At 42.9% G+C, this 27,039-nt stretch overlaps 1 protein-coding gene across 5 annotated transcripts in view; it reads right to left on the bottom strand.

Moving 5' to 3' along the window:
• The window catches only part of ENOX1 (ecto-NOX disulfide-thiol exchanger 1), a 552,986-nt gene extending 527,722 nt beyond the window's left edge, over positions 1–25,264 (bottom strand). For all 5 annotated transcript variants that reach the window (XM_047876641.1, XM_047876659.1, XM_047876649.1 and 2 more), the window contains exon 1: positions 24,949–25,264. The gene's annotated coding sequence lies outside the window, so the exon portion shown is untranslated. The remainder of the gene's footprint in view (positions 1–24,948) is intronic.
• Between the last annotated feature and the right edge of the window lie 1,775 nt (positions 25,265–27,039).

Raw genomic sequence — 27,039 nt, 5'->3', positions numbered from 1 at the left:
TCTACAACACTAAAACAGGCAAATGATTGTAATTTGCTTTCAATGGCCCCCAGTGACCATTATGAATGTCAGTACCACATATTCCCTTTGAACTCTCCTGGGGTGTGCAGAGGATCGGAAGCTCACTGCACACCATAGCCTGCTATCTGTGCATGCTCCCCCAGCCCTCCCTCTAACCGGGGAGGACATCAGCATGCTTGCCCCACGCTGCACATCCGAGTACTGTGACGCTTTGTTTCCTTTAGGGCCTGGTAACTCCACTGGCTCTATCCATACTGTCTGCCTCTGCCATCATTCCTTCCCTCTAACCTGCTCTCCTGCTTGTATTTCATAAGCTAGATCAAAAATGGAAATTTCCAAGGGAACCCAAACAACAGGCACTATACATAAATTTAAAGTAAAAAGACCCCTTTGCCCAAAACAGAGTTCAAATGCAGCAGATTTGTAGAAAAAATGTTCAGGGAGCCAAAGGGTTCTTCTTTTCAGGATCACAAATATTCCAGAGGGCTAACAAAGAAAAAACAAAGGAGCAAGTACTAGTGGTCTGGCAGTATGAATTATGTCAATTATGATTATACAACATTTTTCCCTACAAAGAGTTCAAATATTTGTCCTATTATCTCGTTTATTTTCCCCAAATTCCTGAGACACAGAAAAAGGCGAGCATAATTCCTACTACTTTGAGAGTCAAGCTGTGATTGCCAAGAGTCTAAGTGAGTTGCCCAAGTCACAGAAAGAGGCCTGAGGGTCTTCCTGCTTCCTTGCCCTCAGTTTCTTTCTAGGAAAGAACACGTCCAGAGCAGAAATGCCCAGGGGGGACCCAATCTTCCTCTGAGATAGAGAAATTGAGGTTGAAAATAAATAAATAAATAAATAAATAAATAAATAAATAAATAAATAAATGAAATGCCAAGTTCCTCAGAACTAAGAATAGTAAAAAAAAATTTTTTTAATCTTTTCAGTCTGAAGGAAACCACCTTTTCACAGGAAACCTAATGGAAAGTACCTAAAACATAGGAAAACCTACATCTTTCTTTACCACCATATGTGCTTGTCACCTTTCCAAACACCTTGAAATTACTTCAGATAAATGCAGCAACTCTCAGGGCACATTTCACACAGTGAAGAAAACAATCTATATACAACTGTTTGCATACTTTAACAGAAACCCCTGCGTTAGCATGTTACAAATCTCAACTCCCTGCCCACCATCTTGGATGTCTTCTCGTTCCCTGCAGTAGACTGGATTGCCTGCAGGTGAATGTCAGTCATTCCATTAGGACCCGCCTCCGCTTGCTTTTCAACTATAGGGACCTGGGCACCTCTTCTCCCTCCTCATTTGTGTCTGCTCAGTCACCCAGGATTCTTGCTATACGATATAACATTTTTCAACGTTTATTTATTTTTGGGACAGAGAGAGACAGAGCATGAACGGGGGAGGGGCAGAGAGAGAGGGAGACACAGTATCAGAAACAGGCTCCAGGCTCTGAGCCATCAGCCCAGAGCCCCGCACGCGGGGCTCGAACTCACAGACCGCGAGATCGTGACCTGGCTGAAGTCGGACGCTTAACCGACTGCGCCACCCAGGCGCCCCCGATATAACATTTTTAAGCGTTCCCAATGTTCTCACCACTTGAGGCCAAGTCTGTGTCACTTTCCAGGCTCAATTAGTAAAATACTACAAACCTCTACAAAAGAATTGGACACAGTGTTCCAAGTGGCCAGAGAACAGGAAGGGAAACAAAAACAATAAAATAAAAGCATGTGTTTCTGACCTTCTCTAGGTCATGCTGCCTTCTGCAAATCTATTTCATGCACATCCTCCTCCTTTACTTTTTGTACGGCTAATGTCAAATAAAGCTGGAATTATTAGTGCAACAATGTTGAGAATAATTGAGAATAATAGTTAATGTGCCTGGGTTTACCTGGGATGGATATGACTGCTGAGATCTATCTCGAAGGATAGCTCAGTGTCGGCAAAAGTTTACAGAATTCTTCTGGCAATATGCCCATTAGATGAGAAACTTGTAAGTTACGTGAGAAACTCATAAATTAAAATGGCTCCGGGACAATTTAAACTTCCCGACCACTTACTCTCTGTTCTGAGCTCTAGGACCCATGTAAGCTACAGATGTAGCCACCTGACTTCTTCCACACCAACCTCCCCCCTCCAATTTTCCCTTTATTCCCTGTGCTGTCAACAGCCTACTGTTAAGAAGGACAAGGACTGTGGGCAGGTGGTAGCGATTATTTGTTCTTCAGGTCATCTAAGTCTCAGTTTCCTGAGATGACTGGGGGTGGATACATTGGCTTTCTTTTATCGATCAGATCTGAGTTTTCTTCCTTATTAACTTCCTCACCCGTTTCATTAACCATGGGATGAAATTTGAATTTAATTCCCTATGATTACTCCTATGTCTTTTAAGCAGCAGTAGTTCTAGTAAGTACTCAACGAGACAAAATGTGATGTAGAACGAAAAGTAGCACAACTTGGATCTCTGGCCTCGGACACGAGTAAGCCCGTGGTGTCCATTTTCACCAGATGGAAGTTCATCATCTGGGGCAAGCACTAACTTGGCATCCTACAGTCCGAAAAAAGACGCCGCGGGTAGCCAACTGTGGGAATTAGACAAGGTATTTACTCTCTTACTATTTACAATACAAAACAATACCTATTATACCTGGGTCAGAAGATATTTTTGGAAAAAGGTGTCACATAATATGAAGCCTGTGGAGTATTACATGAAATATTTATGCAATGTAAAATACTTGGCAATGCAAAAAATAGTTTTATTTTTGTTAATGTAATTAAGAAGCTGTCAAAGTGATTCAGTCCATTCTCAATTATCTCTATTAAAGGAGTTGATCAATACAAGAGATAAAAGGCAGACCATGTAGCTTTTTAGCTATGGCTCATAAATCCACTCTTTATTAATATATAGGTGCACTGAATAGTCTTTAAATTTAGCAGAGTTCATTTCAGATAAGAGCAGTTGAGACTCTTAGAAGGTCATTTTATCTAACCCTCTTATTTTGCACCCAAGTGAAGTTAGGTTTAAAGCGTTCAAAGGACTCATACAATTATTGAGATTTGGGCCTTAATCTAACCACCCCAACTAACATCATGAAGAAGAAGAGCATATTTAACCTCAGTTGGAGTCTTCCCTCCCTCACCCCATCCTTCATTCAACCCTCAGGACTTCCTTTCCGAAATACCAGTTAACAAAATGCTACTAGTTGATTCCATACTCTAATTTAAATAGGACTTAATGTCCTTTTATTCTTCCATGGTTGTTGGTTGGTCTCTTCCGTGAGAAAGTAATTAGCAATATGATTTAAAGGAAACTTTATTGAAAAGTGCTAGCCTGGGGCACCTGGGTGGCGCAGTCGGTTAAGCGTCCGACTTCAGCCAGGTCACGATCTCGTGGTCCGTGAGTTCGAGCCCCGCGTCGGGCTCTGGGCTGATGGCTCAGAGCCTGGAGCCTGTTTCCGATTCTGTGTCTCCCTCTCTCTCTGCCCCTCCCCCGTTCATGCTCTGTCTCTCTCTCTCCCAAAAATAAATAAACGTTGAAAAAAAAAATTAAAAAAAAAAAAAAGAAAAAAAGAAAAGTGCTAGCCTCCAATAAGCAAAATGCTTTTCTAAGTCAATAATGCCAGGGGGATGACATCACAATTTAAAAATAAAATGTGAACACAATCTAGGAGTAGACAGTTAAATGTATTATCACAGTATATGCGACTCAGAGAATCTGTGCTCCAAACATATGAGAACTTATCCTGTTGCTGAAGAATTTCAAACAAGATTCCAGCTTTTCACAACATTCTCTAGTAACACATTTTACTGTTTACCTCTGTCACCACCGTCATAAAACACCCATTTAAAACCTGCCTATTGCAGCTTATTAGGCATAACGTTTATTCTAATTTTGCCAAAATGAGGTCAGTGAAGATATAAACAGGAGATATAGTGGCTCTCAAGTTTACCCTGGAGAGCAGATGTAAAAATTCCCAAAACCCACCTCTCCTTAATCCCAGACCACACCATGAACTATCCATGAAAACATTTTTAAACATAAAAAATCTAAATGATTGAGAAAGTTAGACAATTGCTTAAGATGTTCGTGAAAGGAAACGCGGCTAGAACACAACGCTTTGTATTCCTTGTAAACCCAGCTAAGAGAGGAGCCCCCTTCTAACACCACAACCAGGAGCCAGGATAATTACAATAGAAACACTTTATTTCAAATCATGAAAAGAGTTACACTTGATCTTCTTGTTAGCAGGGGCTGTGCAGACAGCAACATTTACTGTGAAATGTAAGGGCAGATAACAGCCGATTTGAAAGGGGATTGTGTAAATCTAGTTAAAGAGCAACTTTAGAAGATTATTTTCAATTACTGAGATAACATCATGGCTCTCAGAAAAAAAAAATGGAAAGGTTTGTTCTTTACACCACATACAGTGTGCAAAATCTAACAAAACTGCCTGCTTTCAAGCAGTAACATCAGCCGGCAGCTAATATGCCTTACCTCCACTTTACTCTCCTTCTTCAAGTCACTTTCAATTATTTCTAGCATTTACTCAGTGCTGTGAACAAAAAATCATTTCCAACCAGAGCAACAGCTTCAAAAAACCAACCCCTTCCAAATAATGACTAAAGCCTTTAGATTGCCAAGTGCCATATCTACATAACCTGGGAGACCTCCAATCTAGGGCTGGGGTCAGGCAGCAGAAACACACCTGTTTGTGGCTGATAAAAAGGCACCTGCTCTTCTCCTGTCAGAACATTTAACTGAGACCACTGGGCCTCAGCCCCCAGTCACTTCACCTTAATCCATAGGAGCACACACATTCATACACTGACTAAAACACAAGCTACACCTCTAGCCATATGAGATAACCTTGTCAAATGAAATCCCTAGTTGTCGTAGTCTTGAACATGGCTTGTGTAGAGGGTGCCAGTGATGTATTTAGAAAAAAAAAAAAAAAAGAAAAAAGAAAACCTAAATAAGCAACAGAGAACCTAATGTACAGGACAAGCATCACACTAGGAAGCAGAAAACCCCGCCCCTTCCTGGCTCTGTCATTTACAAGCTATGGGCCCTTTCCAAGCCTCATCTCACCTGCTTGTTTGTTCTCAATGTTCCAGCCACTTCACACAGCTCTCCTGGGGCTCTTCCGTCTTTCTGTGTCTCAGCTTTGGATGAGACCTTCCCTACCTGGAGAACCCCTCTGGAGCCTAGTTCAATTCTCATCTCTGTGAAAAAGTACCTCAATTCCCTTGCCAGAATGAACCGCACCCTGCTGTGGGAAAGTTGAACGCTATTTGCAACTTAATATCGGCCACACAGCGTTATCTGTGCCTGTCCATTTCTTCTAGTATCCTTGAGGGCAGGGACCATCTCATCTTTGTACCTTCAGAACTGTCAAACATTGAGAAGCGCTCAGTAAAAGTTTGTGAAATAAAGGACAAATCAATGAAGGGATTACCGACAAACTGACTTCACCAAATTTCAATTTCATCACCTTCAAAACAGGGATAATAAATGGTTACCCTGCTCATTCAGAAGTCATGATGATCAAAAAAATGAGCTGATGCTTTGCACTTTGTTAGGTACTCTATAAATGGAATGATTATGATAAAATACTAAAAAGCCATGATGTCCATAGTATGATGGCTTCACATACAGTAAAAATATTATCCATACATGCCACGCACCTATGCTCAACTTAATTCTGGTATTTTTTCAGAAAGAGAAATAAAAAATTAGCAAAAGGGACACTTCACTGTGCACAGAAATGTTCTTATGACACTAAAACCAAATATCAAACATAAGAGAATCACTTTACATATGATTCTCCTTCTATTAATTATGCGCATTTTTCCGCATGGATGTGTGGCGAGATACAGACTCCACTCTGTGATGTAAGCAGAGTACTGCATATTCCACTCCCAGGTTGCCATCTCAAAACATATTAAAAGCAAAACTGCATTTCTCTGGAAGAACAGGCCCATGATGTGCTGAAGAGCTAAGGCATCTCTTTGAAGACAAAAAGATAACTGAGGAATTCTGAAGGTGAGCAAGAAGATAACGATGGCATATTTCAGCTGTAGGTAACTGAGGACTGTTTGCTCGACATCTCTTCAACCACCTCTGTTCGTTCTAACCAAAATACTCTCCAATCGTAGAGAAAAGAATTCTCACATTTGATCAAGACCGCCGCTGTAACAATAATAAATTCTGAAGCAGTTTCATTAGCTTGAGGAAGCCACAGTATCATAGCCATGCACTGACTCCAAAGTACCATGTGTTCTCAGGCCCTGGGACAATGGGGCATTATCACCGGAATGGCTCAAATGTAGAAAGATCAGCTTGGTTACACTGGAGTCTACAAACCCATAAGCTCATAAGCGTCCCCTTATTTATATGTCCTGATTATTTTCAGGTGACAAATAACTCTCAAATTATGTTCAAGACCCAATGTTCCCATCATGTAGAAAACCTACCCAGATCTACTTCCTACGCGTGTAGTCACAGACAAGGACAAGCTCTGGCCAGTCAAAATCCTGCAAAGGAGTTAAACTAATCTCATCATCAAATGGAAGGATGGGAACTGAGAGTTCTCACTAGAAGGATGAAGAGGCTGTCCCAGCTGCAAGTCATCGTAAGCTAGCTGGCCCATCATCCGCCCGGCTACAGCTGTATCCAACTCTCAGTTCACCCAAAGAGATTCACACTCTCGTGGTGCCAAAATGAGTGTCTCTCTTTAAAAAAAAAAATGCCCAATTGAAAATAACTCCCTAATCTGCATCCTTTCAATAGAACTGAAGTGCACTTCACTAACACAGAGCACGGGCATCTTGAATTAGCAGAGAACTATTTTTAACACATGAAGGATAAGATATGAAATTAGTTTCACGGGGAATGAGAACCTTGGAGATTATTTACTTTGCCTTAATTACTTTGACTCACCATTAATTTAGCTTTCCTAGGGTACTAAATATTTCACGCTAAGATTCTGAGACTAAAGAAACTTGAGCACAAATTTGGAGCTTTGGAAGTCTGCAGCAGCACTTCAGCACCGAGGCACGGATGGCCCCATTGGGCATCAAAGGCTATTCATGGTGCACTGCTCAGTGACATTTTCAGTTGCTGTCTCCGTGTTGTTTTAACCCTGGGACTAGAAGCTCTGCCCTGACTATGCAGGGAGCCACACTTTATCCAGCTTCTGTTTAACTCATCAGCCAATAACCTCACTGGTGCTCACAGCTACTCTCGAGACTGCCAAATAGGGCAAGCAGCAATCTCATCGAGCCAAGGAGAGAGAAGTGTAGACTGCACACTTTAAGTTTTTCATGATCAGTGCAATCGGGCAATGGAGTCAATTCCCAGGGAAGGTGATGAAGGAGACACTATAGCAGGTTCTGTCATCGGTTCATTACAGCATCAGTGGGAAAGAACGTGCCCAGTTCCCACCAAAGCACTTACAGCGAGCAGGGTCTGCCATATACAGCTGGCCATTTGCCAAAGCCCGGTCCTCTGCCCCATGGCTCTTAATCGGCTGTCCACTGGAAGACACCACAAACGACGGGCAGTGCATAGCAGCCTCCAGGAGCCCAAGGAGACCAATACACTTGTTGCCAGATGCAACACAAGACTCACCAAGACCACTCAATCTGTCAGTGCCCTCCAGCTCCCCCTGGCATTTGGCAATTAGAGAGGTGGAGGGTGGTGAGAGACTGCACAAGGTGGAGCTCTCCTTTTGGCCCCTGCCCACAAGGAACTCTTCCTTCTTCGAAGTGACAGAAGAACTGACCCTGTGCTACATAATTCCATTCCTGTGAATTTAAGCTGTTGCTTTTCTCTACTAAACATGCTGCATACACCCTAACAGTCTTTTTTTTTTTTTAGTGGAAACGTATTTTTGCTTTTTAAAAACATAAGTTGCCTTTTTTTTCTTCTTGTTGATCAGGATGGTGTTTGACTTAATTGATTCATGTCCATCTAGCAGTCTGAGCCCAAAAAACAGAGCAGCCAAGCTCACACATCTCTAAAATTCTATCACTTCTCTACTTTGTAATAAAATTCTGTCATGTAAATAGGCTTCGTGATAAACCTTTCCAATTTAACAATAATAATTTCTTTCTTTAGCATATTCACAGCTTTAGAACATGCTCACATAATACCATGCACTTAATCTTATCTATTTTTACCATTTGGCCCCTTTCCTCAAGTTTCAAGCTCATGAAAGAAAGTCCCAACTCTCAGTGCCCACAAGTGAGCCTGTTCCCTTTGTCACTATTGATCCAAATTCCTTATTTTCTAGGTTGCACATCTCATCTAGGTCATTTGCACTTTGGGTTAATTTTCATCATTTAAAAATTTCAGGTGAATCTCTTTAATGCCATCATAATTTTAGAACTAACCACTATATTCCTTCTTTTACATCATCAGTTAAAATAAAACAAAGCCAGTTGTTATTAATAATTTCTATTTGGGAGAGAGGGACCCTTATAGAGCAAAATGTGGTGGGATAAAAGGTTCAAAATTCTTGTTTCTTCCGCATACTAGCTATGACAGTGGACAAGTTAATCTTCCTGGGTTTTGGTTTCCTCTTACTGTTGACAGAAAAAAGGTTAGTATGAGGATTAAACAGGATGGCATCTACAACTGTGCCAGAAAATACTCAAAGAGACATTCACTGTAACTCTGAGATCTTCTGCTCAGTTTCCACTCAAATGTCCTTCTCATTCATATGAATACAGGCCATCCTAACAAATCACATCTGTCATTGGTTCCCTGGAAGTGTGTCACCCATGAGCTGCCCCGTTCATTTCCTCAAAACAATGACCAAGGTCTCACCATCTCAGAGATCACTGATTTCTGCGTTAGCTTTTTCTACTAAGTTCAAGAACTTCAGAGGTACAATAGAAAGTGCAGACTAACTGCATGAATGGCCACCATCTGCCAGCACTTTCCAGACATGGGAATGAAGAGGTAGACAATGCAGAGTGACTGGAGAGCACATGCCACTGAGAAGACACAGGGTGGCACTCAGGGGCACCCAGTCAATTCCTGAGCCATCGCCCACCAAAAACTAGGCCTGCAGCTGGAAGAATGTATTCCTCTCCATCCTTCCCTCTTTGCCTTCCTGGTGAAACATCTTATACACGGAAGCTTTGATTAACCTCAACTTATGTCAGGTCAAGTTTGTCTTGCTTGGAGAAATTGTGACGCCTGAAATTCTGCTTCAGTTCAGAAGCTAAAAACAAAAAACAAAAAAACAAAACCAAAAACCAACACAAAACAAAACCACACACACAAAAAAGCAAACAAACAAACAACAGCCTCTCAACAGGCAGTTGAGGGGTTTCAAAATATAATTGGCAAGAGTATGGTTTTCCAGCTTGGATGGTTTATGTCAATTAAAAAATGTAAAATGGGCATATCTTTTGACCCAGAAACTCCTCTAATAAGAATTTATCCAAATGAGATTACCTCAAAAGAATAAAGTATATATACAAGCAAGCTTAGGGCAGCAATAGTGTTTAGACTGAAACACTGGGAACAACTTAAATGTCTATCAGTAAGCCCAGAGTAAACTCTAACAGAAACCATTAGCTGCCTCCTTTGCAAGTTGTTTCACCTTCTTTTCCAGCAGAACTCTGAGTTCCTTATTCACAAATTTTGGATGGGATTAGCATAAACTGTTACCCAGATCTGAAACAATCAGAATAATGGCATTCCCTTGGTCACATTACCTAAGATGATCCAGGCAGAAGAAGCCCAGGATTTTAGTTCGGTGACTGGCAGAGGCTCTCTTTCTCTGGATAATGAGCCCCTGGAGCTGCAGCGATTTTGCTACCATGAGGAGCATGAAAAAGAGTAAGCAAAAGAAAACTATAAAGGAGAGAAATCCTAAGTCCCGATTAAATTATGCCTGAAGCCCTTACCCACTGGATTTTCACTATATTCTTATTATTTAAGCTACTTTGCCCTGGGATTTGAATTGCTTACATGAAAAGCATCCAATAAGAGTATTCAATTATTAAAAAGATAATATATATTTATTGGCATGGACAGTTGCCAACCACATGTTATTAGAAAAACACAGACTACAGAATAACACATACAGCAAAATCCCATTTACTGAGACCTTCATCTGTACATAGAATATACACAGACACACATAAATAGAGATGATAGAGAATTATACTTGGAAGAATTTTACAAAAATGTCAACAATGGCTAACTCTAGTATTTCAGAGGAATTTTACTTTCCTTTTTGTATTCTTCTATAGTGTATGCTCTTACACAACAACATGCATTTTTGTGGAACAGAAAAACCAAGCTTTGAAAAAAGCTGGCTATTTACCGATTCTGTTTATCTTTGGTGGAAAATAAATGAACCGCTTTTCTTCAGATCCCTCTCCAAACCTAAGTGGTCCAGGGAAAAAGATCAAAACCCATCAGGCACTCAAAATATTATTTCATTATAAAACTCTATGATGAAGCAATGAAACCACTTTAAGATCCGAATTTGTACATGCTGAAAAAGAAACACAGCCAGAGGTGCCCAAGTGTCTTTCCAGAAGAGTGGAAATAATATTAATCAAAATGAAACATCTTGTAGGAGCTGAGCACTTCATACTCAAACAGAGGAAGTCCTAGTGGGGGAGGGAAGAAGGGATCTCTTGCAAGGATGCCAAGAGACACCAGCTACTTGCAGGAAGAGCAGGTACCATTGAGGCCGCTTACAACCACTTTGGCATGCTGTTATGCTGGGTAAAATAGAGGGCTTAACCCTTGACTGCTGCTGGATACCCACAACCTTTCCTCAGGGACCCTAATGCCCAAGGACCTAACGCCACTCCCTTAGTAGGAGTCTTCTTTCACTTACTTTAAGATCTCCAAAGGTAATAGTTTCAACAACAACAACAACAACAACAACAACAACAACAACAGAAAACTAAATTCTCTGTAATATCCTTCAGTTATAAAATTATAATTTAACCAAACATGTTAGCAAAATTGTGGTGGGGGAGGGAATTATTTGAACGGGACAGTAACATCTGAATGTCGTAGACTCTGGCTGCAAGTTAACAGCTCTAAAAAGGTAGTAATGGCTTAGAAAAACCTACCGACGGCAAACAGAAACCAGAAGTCAAAGACAAAATCTTGATTTGTTGATTGGTTGATTTTTACCAAAGCTTGTAGGATTTTCTGACTATAAAGTCTCAAAAAACTCTGGCTTCTAAATTCAGTTAATTGGAGTGAACATGTCTTTAATAGGAATCCTGTAGCTACAAGGTAACCGCAAAAAATACCAGGATGGTTGGTTTTATATGTTAATTTCCAGCAGTTGTATGTGTCTCTTACCATAAATTACTACACTGTACCTACACTGTATTTCATAAGAATGTCATTGTTCTCAGTCAGTCACCATTTAATTCTGGGAGAGGCACACACTCCAAGAAAGAAAAGAAACAAAAATAAACACCACCCATAGAACTGTCTGTATTACATACTTGTCTTTAAGATCAAGTTAAAGATTCATCTCCAAAAAGCATCCATCCCACTCAAAATTACAAGCATACACTGGGTTATCCATTTGTTTATTCTGTGTCTCATTCTAATTCATCCCACCTTGATGGACTGTTGACAGCCTGCAATCTTAAAGGGCATCAGAATGAGAAAGAATGACAAACAACAATGAATGGTTCTCAAACCTCAGTTCCGAGAAGAATCCCTTAAAATCCCTCTTTAGTCCATTTGCATCAGTACCTTGAGGTGGGCTTACGTACCTGTACTTTTAACAAGCAGACTACCTAGATCTGAATAGGGGATGAATTATCCTTTGGGAAACAGTTATGTAGATAGTTAAACAGTGACTAAGTCACTTACACAGATAATCAAACTTGATTATATAACTCCATATTGGATCATTCCACTCTTCTCTTCACTAATCTTGTCCCTCGTCCAGGAAGCCATCACTATCATCTGTCTCTGAACTTGACCACTACTTCCAAGTCTGCTGTCTTGCTTCTACTCTTCCCCTCTCCAATCCCTTCTTCAGAACTTGCCAGAAAGATCTTACATGCTACAGGTAACACGACATCACTCCTTGTAAAACTCTTCAATGACTGCTTAATGGGAATGGCGTTTCCATCTGGGGCGATGAAAATGTTTTAGAACAGACATACCAATGGTAGTTGGACAATATTGTGAATGTACTAAATACCTTTGAATTATTCACTTTCACACAGTTTGTGTTATGTGAATTTCATCTCAACTTTAAAAAAGAAAAAAACAAACAAACAAACAAACAAAATCCAAAAACTTCTCAATGGCTTCCCATTGCACTTAGGATAAAATCCAAAGTCCTCAGCATGGCTTAGCAGGTGTGGCATAACCAGGCCCTAAGCCACATCTCAGCGGCCTCCCCCCCAGGTACAGTCCACCCTCACTCAATGCACTGCACCAACCCGAGTATCTTTCAATGGCTCTAAAACCCAAGATGTTTCTCAGGTGAGGGCTTCGCAAATGGTACTCCCCAGCTGGATAGCCCCAATCATTCTTCAGATCTTCATTTGTAAATTATTTTCCTCTATAAGCCTTCTCTGACTACTTCATCCTCTCCATACCCTTTCAGAGAAACCTGGTCTTTTCCAAGTTCTTGTCAAGAGTTCTAATTACAGAATTATTTGGGGGTTACTTAATGTCCCTTCTGGTAAACTGGGGGCTCCCAGAAGGACAGGAACAGTGATCATTTTTGTTCACTGCTGTATTTCCAGCACCTAGCATGAACTTGGCACAATAAGTGCCTATTCATTGGGCAGAAGGAATATGCAGCATGCTTTCCTCCAAAAACATTAAATCTTTACTACAGAATGAGTACCAAGCTAGGTCACAATATTATGTGAGATTTAAATATATATCTACCAACATTATTCTTTTAATAACTAGATGAGAAAAATCAGAGACTACTGAGGGCCAACTCAACATAATAGAGCGCACAACCAATGCACAGAAAACAACTCTCACTTCTACAGTGCCTGCTTTGTGCTTCTTGATAGATTGAAGTTCCTAATGCCCAAGAAAATTCCATTTAAAAACTCTCTCCTCATGCCACAGCACATTACTGATTAATGAGGAAAGAAACAGGGATTATATATTTACAGAAAGATGGAACCGAGGTGGGTAAAAGACCAGGATTCAGAAGGATGTCTTGGGAAACTGTTGGTGGCTCTCACATAGGCTCCACTTTCCAGAATAAAACTGTATAGAGCACTCCCAGGGGAAAAAGGACCCTGAACTCAACTAGTTCTGAGAGATGTAGGAAAAAGAGAAATAGAGGAGAAACTCGCGTAAGAGCAGGCATGATTGGTACTTTGTTACTAAACAAACTGTTCTTTAGCGATTAGAGATGAGCAAGTGATTTATTTTTTTCCGATCTTGCACTTGTATTAACTAGAACCCTAATTTGTCCATGAGGCTGAAATATGTCTTTATTACTTGCCTTCAAAGCTTATGCCCATTTAAAATAAGCTTATTTCTTTTCCATTGTCAGCTTGCCCAGAGCCGCCTAATCTACAATTCTCCTGCCCAACGCTCACCACTTCTGATCATTGTGGAGAGCAGAGGCAAGCAAGTGGCCTTCCAGCTTCCAAAGAGATCCATCTGTTCATAACTGTGTGCACTAGCTGCAAAACACTCCCCAGCCCTGTGTCCACCACAAGGACAGAAGAACATCAGGACCTGAACACATCCAGAGCTCATGCCACAGGCTACTTTTCAATATTTAAATTCTTCTTCAGCCAAAGCTTTGGATTTTCCCCGACCCTAATCCACAGTCCCAGTAGTGGTTTGCATGGCTATCCATTTAAAGAGTATCCCCCGTGTGTGCTGCAGTGCCTAAGGGTACTATCCCTGGCCTTGGAAGATGGGGCACCTACAATTGGATTATTTGTGTGACCTTTTACACATCTTAGTTGGAGATAGCTTGAAAGCATTTTCCTTGCTCCAACTCCCAGTTCCCTGTGCTCACCTGGGGACCCGCCTGGAGAAAAGACGAAGTTGCTCAATGTGACCAACTATGAGACCAATATGGTAGCAACCAATAAGACTGCTCTCCAACCGGGGGAGGAACCTGAGTGGTCAACCTTACCATCCCAACACCTTCCCTAAGCATACTGTTTCTCTTTCATATCCCTTCCTTAAGGTAGTATGTGTGGCCATCATGGTGGTTCCCAGCTTTGCTTTCAATGATATGGCTTCTAAATATGCTTTATACCTGAAGATTCTACGGAGTCCTATTACCTTCTGACAAAGACATTCTTATTCAAATTCTTACCATTTTTGTTATAGAGTCACATATACTTTTATAGGAGAAGAGGCGGAGGACCCCTGTAATACAAATAAACAGCATCCTCATGCAAGAAAGTGAAGTGACAGCAAAACCAAATCCTAATGTAGCAGATGTATGCCCCATAAACCAAAGAACATTCAGGAGCGAGTCATGAGACCAATATGTTAACATGGGCATAAGGGTATTACACATGGAGATGAGGTCAGTAAGAACCGCTAGCAGAAAATAAGATAGGGAAGATTAGTAAAAGAGCGGCCCAAGGACAAAATAACAAAGACACTAGGGGAGGCTGCAAAATTACCAAATATATTAGACAACGGGAAATCAGGTTGGAAAACCAAAGACTGGGAGCAGGTGAATAATCAGTAAAGAGACTGGGATTCTAGGTGGGAGAGGTGAGATTACAAGTTACAAATTCTGCCCTGACTAGAGTTCGCAAGATTTTTCCCTTGGAATATGCCAGAATGTCAGAAACAGAAAACCTCTTCAGATTTATACCATTTCCATGCTTTGAAGAACTGCAGAATATCTAACTAGGAAAACAGAAATCTCTTCAAGCATTTTTTACAAAGGAAATTTAATATAGGGACTTGGTTACTCAGGTGATGGTGGAGCAGAGAGCCTAACAGGATAGCGAGGCAATCCAGAGATCAGCAAGAGCAGGAGGCTGCTACCTCCCCAAGGCTGAAGAGACAATGGCAGGAGGGTATGTCTCTGGGGCCCATGGGCCACGGTCACTTGTGAGCAGCTAGCACCAGAGCCAGTGTGTCAAGCACGAGTGGTGCTACAGAGGAGGGAGTCTCACTGCCAGGGATGCTGCACGAAGCTAGAGAAAAGAAAAAAATGCCTTGGTCTTGCCCTTCTCCCTGCCCTCTCTTACCAGTGCCTCCCACAGGCTGAAGACAGCCTGACTCAGGAATCTAGGAGCACAACCTGAAGGGGTGAGCCCCCTCCGACCCAAAGAGGAAAAGGGGAGGGCAAGAAATGCCAGAAGGAAAGGACAGAAACTCTGGTACAAGAAAGATGAGTTACAATAGGATTTAATAAGCAAGCTTCTTTTGCAATAGACATACTTTTAAAAGGTTTGTGTATTGCCATAGAAAGGCGCCAGTGATAAAGTGGTTACCTAGTAATAAAGTGGAAGCTATACCATGGCCTACTGACCTTCCTGCCATGTTAGGTGGCCCTTGATTCCACTCTGCAGAATCCCAGACTTGGAAGGGGGTTAAGGAGTCTATTCTACATTACCCTTTCTTCAGTTACAGCTAAGCCAGCACAAGTCCAACAAGCGAATTTTTTTCAAAATTTTAGAATGAAAAAGACTCCTTGAAAAGTAAAAAAAATATCCCCTGAGTACTGAATAGAAAAAACCTGGCACATACACCCGAATGATTACAAGTAAAACTGGGGAAATATGAAGAAGATATGACGGACTCTATCAACCAATATCCTGGTTATGATATTGTGCTATAGGTTTGCCAGATATTATCATTGGGGGGAAATGAGCAGAGTGAACGCAGAATCTCTCTGGGTTATTTCTTGTAACCGCATGGGAATCTACAGCGATGTCCGAATAAAGTTTAATTTAAAAATATCATAAATACGTTCATAATATTCTAAGGCTGCTCTCCTTGAATTGTGTTGAACACAGTCTCTCCAGCCTCCTTATGCTCACATGCCCCGTATTGCCACTGCCTTGACTCTGTTCTGCCTGTTAAGCAAGGCCCAATAAGCTCTCTGCTAACCCATTCTACAGCTTCTTATAATGCAGTCTTCTCCGTGTCATCAGCTCAAGGCTACTTTTGCAGAAAGGTGATGGTGTCAAGTTGCTCTTGTTGGACGATTCAGCCTTGGCACATCTGACTACAGGCAGAGCCAGAATGTAAGTGTTTGTACATGGGACAATTAGAAGGCTGCCTCCTTTTATTTCATATCAACTAACAAGCTTTAACCTGTTCATTTCATGATTAAGCATTTAATTCAGAAGAGCTCTTTTTACGGATTTGCTCTTCCCTTCTCCTGCCCTCCTCTGTACCCTTTGGTCTCCTTTGGGAGTTGGTGGCCTAAGAGCTGGCAGGGGAAACTGCAAGGAAAAGCCTGGCATTTTGACAGAGCAAGAGAAAAGAACCAGCCCCAACCCCAGCTACCACTCATTCACTTAGCTAAAATACAGGGTCTCAGAGAAGCAGGAAAAACAATAGACCTAAGTACAGGCTAGGACTTCCAGAAACTGATGGTGGATGAAAATCTCCTCTTAGTCAAGAGTACGGGGGCGGCGGGGGGGGGGGGGGGGGCGGGGGGGGGAATCACTATTCATCAGGAAAAGGACGTGCGTCACAGGCATCTCTGCAACTCTCCTTGTCTGTAACTCCACAAATCCTTCCTGTAAAATATCACTTTCTTCCTTTAATGATCTAGTAGTGAATTATTTATATTCTTCAATTTATCTTCTTGTCTTCTTTTATTTATTCCCAGACTTGTGCTCCTTAACTCTAGAAAGCCTGACCAAGATTACAGGCAAGGCACAGGAGTCTCAGCCCTTCAGGGGTGCTGAGCTTAATGCACAAAGCAGGGCCACGATGCATGGCAGAGAGAGGATTAAAATCTCATTTTTGGAACAGCAGTCAGCTAGGTGACCACACACATGCAGGCCTCCATGTCCTGTTGACCTTTCCAGACAGCTTTCCACCACAACCCATCCTGCATCCTTCCCCCACCTCCATCCCCACAGTTGCCACCTTCACTTTGGTGCTGACCATTGCTTGCCTGGGCAATGCCACCTCCTAACTGATCTCCAGGCTCCTGACTCTTCCTCCATGAATCCACTTGCCACACACCTGCGAGCATGATCTTGCTAAGAAGCAAATGAAAAATGACAATGCCTACGTCTTAATCTTTCAGTGGCTCTCCATCATCACCTGAGACCAAGTCTCCCAAATTTGCCTCTTTATAAAAACCAGTGGGGGCATTAATAAAAAATAAAATTAAATAAAGCAGATTCTTCAGTATCTTATGTTGGGATCCTCCAGAAACAGATCTTGAGACAGAATGTAAGTACAAGTTATTCATTTAGCAGAGGATCCTAGAAGCACTGGTAGAGGAAAGAGAGACAGTCAACAAAGCACAGATATCTAAGAGATTGCCATTATGGGCAACTGAGGTTCAGTTTCACTAGGCAATTTGGGGACACAGTGTGGAACGTGTGTCAGTTATCACACCAGAAAGTCCAAGATGCTAGTGTATTACCTCCCAGCTCCCTTCTGTCATTGGCCTAGGTCCAGTCCTGAGGCCATTAACTTCACTGCCCAACCACGCTGCCCTACATGTGGGAGAAAAAGCCTCCGCGTAGAGAACAAGAGGTACTTGCAGAAGCATTCTGCAGACATGAACTGGAGCAGTGGGCATTTGGGCAAATAAGTATGACACTGACCATGTCTGCTCCAACAGGCCATGTCCCTGAAGATTTTGGTACAGTGGGTCTGGGGTGGGACCCAGGAATCAGCAGTATAGCAGGAATTGCATGGAATTGTGTTCAAGAGGCAGATTGTGAAACTAATATCATGAAGCTCAAAATCTTGTATGGGTTTCACTAGGTCTGCCATTGTGTGTCTGCCGTCCTGCTCTCCAGGCCTACTGATCCTCCTGCATAGTCACCTTTAAAGTCACATTTGTGCACTTCCCTGAAAACAGCATATTCTCATCTATGAGCAGGAACTGTGCCTTAAGAATCTTTATGATACCCAGGGCCAAATACTGTACCATTCATGCAGTAAATGCTCAATAAATGTTTGTTAAAGAAATAATCCTAAAAGAAAATAATACGATATTATTTAAGTGTTCCCTGGACAAAACTACCTTCCCTATGCATCAAAATAGTAGGTACAGGGGCGCCTGGGTGGCGCAGTCGGTTAAGCGTCCGACTTCAGCCAGGTCACGATCTCACGGTCCGTGAGTTCGAGCCCCGCGTCAGGCTCTGGGCTGATGGCTCGGAGCCTGGAGCCTGTTTCCGATTCTGTGTCTCCCTCTCTCTCTGCCCCTACCCTGTTCATGCTCTGTCTGTCTCTATGTCCCAAAAATAAATAAAAACATTGAAAAAAAATTTAAAAAAATAATAGGTACAATTCTACTAGTGAAACTAAACACATAATTATATTAATATATATGTTATATTACATAATTATATTTAGAACCCAATGTATGCAACATACTCAGGAACCTCTCCAGGAAAGTATTATAGCCTTTTAACAGTATACACCTTAACACATTTTTCCCCCAAAAGGGAGTCTTGATAGAGATGGGCAAAGAGGGGACATGACTTGGCCCTGGTCAACAGATGTGGTAGCTCCCTCTCCCCAACCTGGAGTGACCCGAGGTCGGCCATGGGAGAGGTGTTTTTTAAAAACATAGCAGGACTAATTCTCTCACAGAAAAAGGGAACTCAGGAAGCAGTCTGCTGGAGCTTTGCTGATACGAAACTATTAATTAAGCCCTACAACGGAGATAAACAGCTGGGTAGTGGTGGAAAGCTGAAGGATGTTTGAGACTAATTGGAAGCATGTTAAACTTTACCTACCTTGTGATCCTGCCATGGTTGTCCCCAGAGACACTATCACTCTCCACCTACTTCACAAGGATGGCACAGGACAAAGAAGAGAGACTTATTTCAATGTCACTGAACTCTTGGGATTATGACTTCATCCAATGACCAGAAATTTGGTACCTGGGATCTAGAATGGTAACTCTGGGCTCAATCCCTTAAGTGCAAAACAGTTGTGGTTTTTAAGCTACTAAAAGTGCTCTCTTGCAAATGAGACCATAGCAGAGGTCTGGCCACTCACAGTCACTAAAGACCTCATCCATGGCTTTTTTCCCACTGTTTGGGATGTTAACCACAGCCCCTTGGCCACATTCCAGTCTGGATAATTACACTGGGGCTACCAAACCTCACCCTCTAGCTCCAACTAAATAAAGTATTCCTTTGGACTAGCTGCCATAACCTTTGTTCTGCTGCTGTGGGCTATTAAAGAGCTATTCTGTACTTAGGATGGCTGTATTTGTGAAAAATCAATACTCCTGGTATAACTTTCTACACTGACAAGAAGTATATTCCATAATATCTCACTGGCTAAGTTATTTTTTTAATATAGTGCCAGAAACAATTAGAAAACTACGGTAATTTCTTCTCCATCTTCTCAACTTATACTATTCATGCAGACACCGACTGAAGTGTTTGCAACATTATATATACAAAAGGAGGGCAGGTGAATATTCCACAAAATAGGTACTGTGTGTCTACTACCTGCCAGGCTCTATTGTAGGTACTGGGAACTGTCGTAAGGGTTGTGGGTTATGTTCTCAGCATAATTTGAAAATCTTACAAAGGGAATAATTCAATGAAATTCTTCCTATGCTATTATATTTCTGAAAATCTGAATATATACACTTTACTAAATATACCAGCATTACCATGCACAGAGCTCCCAATAAACACACTATTCCTGTCCACTCTTAGAAGAGTCTATAGGACCTTAAACTCAATGTCTATGTAGGTATGTGTGTGGAAGGATATGTCTGTCTAAAAATAAGAAAATATGCTTTCTTGGCTAGCTTGGAGGGTAACAAATGGGATGCTGCCTATATATACGTATATATACGTATATATACATATATATGTATTTTATGTATATATACGTATATATACGTATACATATATATGTATATATATATATACACATATACACATATATATGCTTGTTTTTAGCAATCATCCTATTAGTGTGGGTGAGAGTTTACATGTTATAATAGCGGAAACAGACATAAGGAAATTGAAAACATAAATATCTTTTGTTTAAAGTTTCTCTTTACTGTATGAAAAAAAACCATAAATCAAGTCTTTTAGTGTTCTACTACAAGGATGAAAACAACAAAAGGGGGGAAATGTAAGTACTGTGTGTTTGCACATTCACATACACACACATTATCTTGTACTTGAAGATACGATAGGGAAGTTAAATATCAAAATTCCAGTGAGTTAAATTAAATGCATGAATGACAGAATATTTAACATCCCACCTTGCAAAGAAAAATGGCTCAGAGATTTTAAAAAATAATAATAGCAATCTTGAAATTTCGATTAATCCTAGAGGATATGAAACAAGTACTTGCCCTGGACAAACTATAACCAGACTGTAGAAAATAGTTTTAAAAATTCAGTGAAGTTCACTTGAATCTGCCAAATTATTATTCTGCTTGAAAATTCTCCTAGCTAGAACAAGTTAATAGCAGGCTTCCAAAACTAGGTTAAACATGCTCTAAATCAATTTATTCCCCCCTATAAATCTGCTAAAGCGCATGCTTTTCTGGTGAAAATGGTTCTTCAATGGTACTTAATACTGTCACTTTATTGTTTCTCCAACCAGACCACTTCAAGTTTTTCTACTGTAATTGTTACATTAAAGTTAAATGCCTATCTTTGACATAAATAATAAACAATGAAATACAGATTCTTTAAAATAGCATAAGGAACCTCAAAATGTATCACACAGGCAATACATTTCCTAAGTTTAGAAGAAATGCCTAATGATGCATCTGTGATCCAAGTTTGCCACCCAGTAATTTATTCATTATCATCTTAGAGTTAAGAAACAATTGGCACGATTACATCTCCCACAGATACGCGACTTGTCCTCCACCAACACGCTTCAGGTAGCATCTTTGGCAAGAGAGCTTTGATAAAAGACTGAAATGAATATTATGTAGCGACACAGTCTGCCCCGTGTACTTTAAAGAGCCCAAATCACTACACCAACAGTATTTCCACCACGTTGCAGACAGAAGACCAGAATGAGTGATTAATTAGCTGTAATGTTTAAACTCTCGCTGGTATACAAGCTGACCAACACAATCTTCAATCTCATCCCTGTTTAAAACTCACTCAGAGAATAATAGATCATTAAAGATTGTCCAAAAGTATAAACAATTACCAAAGCAAGGGATGGGGCTTCCCCACTTGGGGGGAAAAAGACAGGAGTCCTAGGACTTTTTATATTGAACGGAGAACACATGATATACAATGCCTCTAACACCATAATCTAGCCTGGTGTCAATACTGAATTTGTACTCCCAAATATTGTTGTATTTTCTAAGTATCTTTATTAGGATAAAAATCTTTTTTTATAAACTTTATGTAACTAAAGGACAAGAATAATTCCAGGGAGGAAATGGGGGAAACTTTCCAAATGTGACCCAAGGGAAGACATTCTAGAGATGGTTCTGTCACCAGGGTCAAGTCACATGACCTCACTGTGCCTCAGTGTCCCATGAAATTAAAGAATGAGGCCAGAGCACAAATCTCTAATTCCCTGCTAGCAGTGAAATCCAGCTATCTATTTAGGTGTCACGGAGAACTCAAGTTTTTGTAAAACCCCAAAAGCATCTGACAGCAGCAGAAAATGTGCTTACAGTGTCTAATGACTATAAAGGGAAGAATGAGAAGGGTCTAAACAAGTCACCCTATCTTGCATCTTTCAGTTTATACTAGGATTAAGAGGGCAACTGAAATTAGATGCTTCATTTCATCCCACAGTAACAATGTGATTCTTATGACAAAAAAAATGTAAATACTCTTTTTAAAAACATCCCCCAAAAGAAAGAGCTTCACCTGACTCAAATGAAACTTAGATCTGTCTCACTTGGAGGGCTTCAATGCTTGAGCTATACAGTATGGGTATCAGGATGTGGAAGCAGCTGTCACTGCTTTGTTTTTCATTCACAGTAGGTGGTTGCCAAGCAACAAAATACTATTGTCTGTTTCCATGATCTATTGGCCAATTCTACTGGTAATAATGCTTTCTACAGTTTAAAACAGGGCCACCTTTTGGACAGGAAGAAATGAGAAAAAATTTAAGAATGACAATAACACATATATAAATAAATACACTGAATGTACCCCAAAATGACGTGTATACATATATAGCTGTGTGGGTCTATACATACATATATTTTGCAGATATACATATGTGCGACTATATACATTCATCTTCTACCTACCTCAAAAGCCATCTAACTTTGATAGGCTAAAAACTAGAATCTAAATCCCTTGAAGGCAAATCAAAGTATGACCTAGAGATACAAAAACATAGTAAGACCTATTTTTTCAACAATAGCAATAATTTCCAGTTTGCCAGATGTATCAAATCTGTCCCTTCCATACAAAGTCCTACAATCATAAAATCAATTTTGTCTACTTATATACAAATAATATCAAAAGGAAAACCTTCACTATCTATCTACTTTGGAATTACCTAACATATTTAACATGCTGTAGGACTTACTGAGTTTTTATGTGCTACCACTGCGTACAAAGATAATAATTGAAATGGGAAAATACTGTTGCTGCTTACACCCAAGAATCTTAAAATACATTCATTTTTAAAATAATTGAACTGTTCTCCTTGGAATAGCCTCATGTGATTCCCCACTTTGTTTTGATATGGGTCCCTGGGGAATAACAGTCATGCTATGTTACTCTTGCATATTTCACTAGCTTGCAAATAAAATAACACACAGTGTACTCAATATAAAGTTGTCAACATTAACTTGCATCAGTTGCTGTTTGTTTTGCATTGACAAGGCTTCTAAAGATAAGAATTACAATATTCTTAGATGTACAGACACAACATCAAAACGGCCTGAAGGAATCAAAGCTTGAAAATGCTAGAGGCAATCACGTTTTGAAATAAAGAGAAATCAGTATCATTTATACATAATTTATACATACATATATATGTGTGTGTGTGTGTATGTATGTATTGCTGCAAAGGACCTAAATAACGCCAGAACAATCTTTGGATTTTATGCAATGCTCATCCGTCTTCCTTCACGATATTTCAAAAGCACTTTGCCTTAACTGTTTAGTGCATCCCTCTAAAGGAGCTCTTAAGTTCACTTTTTGAAATTCATTGCCACTTGGAAATCTATATATTACAACAAAACGGGAATAAGCAAAATCCATTACATGGCTTGACATCATTACTATAAAGTCTCCTATCAAAAGGACAACGCCAGCAAAACAGAAACAAAGTGTGCTAATAATGAACTAAATATTATCGAAAATTACCCGTTTCTGGAATGGAGCCTTCTTCAGCAGAACCCACTCACCTCCCGGGAGTGCCCGTATGGGTTTCTCCTTCACATGTCACCCCATAAATGACCCAGTTGTTTTTTTCCCCTTAGCTTCCCAAGTTCACCCACCTTCGTCTTCCTTTATCCAAGAAACACTTTCCCTCCCACTTTCTCCATCTTCAGATCTCTTAGCCACCCATTACTTTCTCCAAACTACTGGACTCAAACTGCAGCCCAGTCTGCCACGAACCGTCCCCACATGCATTTGTTTCCCTCATTCTTTTAGATATGCTTTCCAAATCTCTACCACCAAACAAATGCAATACTGATAAAAGTAGGGTTTCAAGCCAGTTTTTGTTTTTGTTTTTTTGTTTTGTTTTTTTACTTACAGGAGCAAAATGTTGAGAGAAAAGGAGAAGAGCAGGAGTGTATTCGGAAGGAGAAGGGTGGGACACGGGGATCCTACCCACCCGGGCTTCCCCACCTGTCGACCCCACTTTCCCCATGTGCGCGCCGCGGGATGACAACCACAACACTCCAGAACCACCCCCTCCGGGAAGGAGGCGGGGTTACGCCTTCAGCCAATCAGGACCCGCGAACTCCGGGTGTCCAACCTATGGGGTGGCCGTGGCCGTGCAGGGGGAGGACGTGGGGTGGTCGGGGAGGGGCCGCGTCCGTGGGAGGCGCGCACGTGTCGAGTCCAGAGAGGCAGGGAGGCTGAGAGGCGGCAGGCGTCCAGGACCTGAGGCGCGGACTCTGCACCCTGGCAGCCACCGAGTCCAGCTGCCCAGTGCCTCTTTTGCCTTCGACTCGGCGGGCCAGGACCTGCTCCCGCCGAAGAAGACACGTCCAAGGTGTCCGGGTTCCCCGTGTAAGGGGACAGTCACAAAATAACAACACTACCTAGCGCAGACGAGAAGGGGAGTAAAGTTTCCGGCCCGCACCACAGCGGAGTCCGCCAAGACAGAGAGGACAAGTGGTGCAGGGCGAGAGGGTGACAACCTGACCAGAAGAGGGTAGCGGGAGGGCTGCGCGAGCAGGGCTCCGTCCCGGGTGCCGTGCAGGGGGCGGCGGGCTGCTGGGTGCGCTGTCCAAGGTGCAGGGGAGGTGGGAAGCGCGCGGCGGGCTCGGAGCCCAGAGCCAACACGGGCTGGCGGCGGCGGGGAGAGCAGGACACAGCTGTCTGGAGAGCCGGGCACCTCCAGGCTCGCAAAAGTGACAGGGCTGGAGCTGGTGTAGAGCGGGGAAAGGCGCGGGGGGCTGCGCGGAAGCCTCCACGCTTCCACGTACCCCTCCCCACCAGCCTCACCTCTAGCTCTATTCCCCTCCCCCTCCCAGGAGCCCACTCCCCTCCAAGCCTCCGTCCCGGGGCCATGGCGGGGGCGGGACCGGGGAATCCCGGCACCGAGCCCGGACACCCCAGGGATGCTGCGGGCCCCGGAGCTGCTTGCTTACCTGGATCCGCGATACCGGGAGCGGGGGCAGCCCGCCGCGCGGAGCCGGGAGCCGGGCGCTGGGCGCGGCGCGGCTCCTCCTCGCCTTGTCGTCCTCCTCGTCCGCTTCTCCCGGACTCCGTCCCGGACACGAAGCTGCAAGACGCGGCCCGGCTGCAGCTGCGGTTCCCTGTGCTGCCTCCGCCGCTGCTGCCGCAGACAGAGGACGCCCCGTGGCGACTGGAAGCCTGTGTGAGTAGCGGCGCCCGAGAGAGTGGGATCTGCTGGAGACTCCGCGGCTCGGGGCGCGCGGGCGTGCGCACGCGCGCCTGCGAGTGTGAGTGTGTGTGAGTGTGTGTGTGTGTGTGCGCGCGCGCGCGCCCACGGGGTGGGGGAGTCGCGAGGAGAGGGGGCGGAGAGGCCAAGAGATGCTGGTAGGGACTGAGGCAAAATTCTTTGCCCCCGGAAATCCGTAAATCCGGCGAAGGAGGATCGAACGTGCGTCTCGCCGGGGGGAGCTGCCCGCGGGGCGGCGGCAGAGGGGGAAGGGAAGGCAGCGCCGCGCGCGGGCTCCGGATCCGAGCGGGTCTGAGCCGAGCGGAGCGCGCAGCCACGGATGCAGCAGAGGCGGTGCCCGTAGCCCTCGGTCGCGCGGCCCCCTCTAGGGAGGGGCCGAGTCGCTCTCTCTCGCCACCGCCGCCGCTGTCCGGACTTCTCGGCTAAGCGCGGAGGGACAGAAATCGGGACACCACGGTTGCCACTGCCACCTTGGAGGCGCTCGGCCCCTTAGTGGGCCGATCGGAGACCCGGGCGCACGTGGCCGACTACCGGTGGGAGTCGGCGTGTGCAAGCGCGGCGGGCGTGGAGTGGGCGGTGGAACCCCACCGAGCGCGGCCCACCGCCTCGCCAGTGTAGGGATGCGGGGCGGGGAGCAAGGGTGAGGTCAGTCGGGAGGGAGGTGAGCTTGCACGGTCCGGGGGGAAGGGAAGGCGCTTCTTACTCCGGGTAGAATGCTGCCTCTTTTCCTCCTCGGAGGCCACTTTTCCTCAAAGTTAATCCACTTCCCAGGTAAAAGTGCCGGTCGCCTCTTTGTTCGGATTCAGCTAACTGTGCAGGATCAGAGCAGCGCCTTTTTGAAGTCAGGCTCGGCCAAGAAGGGGCCCTTGTGGCCAGCCTGGCGCCGCTCTTGGCCTGTTAACTCCCATACTCCTTCATTCATCCAAGCCACGTTGTGTATACCTTAGAAATAAAAATTTTAGACACATTTACATACCTTCTTCCTAAAAGACATAGCGTCTTTTCCATTTCTTGCTTTTCCAGTTCTTGCTTATTTTAAATTAGAAGTGCAATTTTATTCACCCAAGAATTTCTTGAAGGATCATAAGGTCTGAGTAATACTTGAAAATACCCTTCCTGGCGGGATTCTTCCACGCTGGGATTATGTTTTGCATACTTTCGCATGCCCTCCAGTACTTCGCACAGTACCTCGTACATTGTGTGTTTTCTATAAACGTTGAATGAGTGACATTGTTTTTTAGCTTCACATATCCTGAAGGCAAAGACTTGGATGATGGGAAAGTCATTACCACCCCACTAGGCTTACTTGATTTTAACTTGCACCATTTCCCTGTGTGTGTCTATTTTCCCCTCTGGCTGCCAGAGACCCAATGTAAAAAAAGACTACAGACAATAGTGACCCATTGTGCAGCCTTACCAAAGGGTGCAAGAAGAGAGCACTCTGCAGGGAACCCAATGGGATATCCTGTGTGTAAGAAGGCTAAAGCACACTTTATTTTAGTCCTGGGGGAATCTAATCTCTTAAAATGTGAAAGTCACTGTTCATTAGCAATTTATAATGTCCCTTCTAGAACAGAAGGACAGGAAAAAAAATAAAAACTTTTAAGAGAAATGCACATTTCTACTAGCTTGTCGGGTACAAGCTTTTCTCTTATAAAGAGCATTACTTCATGGACACTGACCAATGCAAGGTCACCCCAGACTATTTCTGCTGCAGCACCAAACCCACGTCCTTCACCCTTGGTATTTCCACAACCATCCTCTTAGAAGTAAAAGCCCTCAGTTTTACATTCCACGCTAAATTTCAATTTCTTTG

This window comes from Prionailurus viverrinus, chromosome A1 (assembly GCF_022837055.1).
Source record: "Prionailurus viverrinus isolate Anna chromosome A1, UM_Priviv_1.0, whole genome shotgun sequence".
NCBI lineage: Eukaryota > Metazoa > Chordata > Mammalia > Carnivora > Felidae > Prionailurus > Prionailurus viverrinus.
The sequence above is the reverse complement of the archived record's forward strand: the minus strand, read 5'-3'. Positions and strand labels throughout refer to the sequence as shown.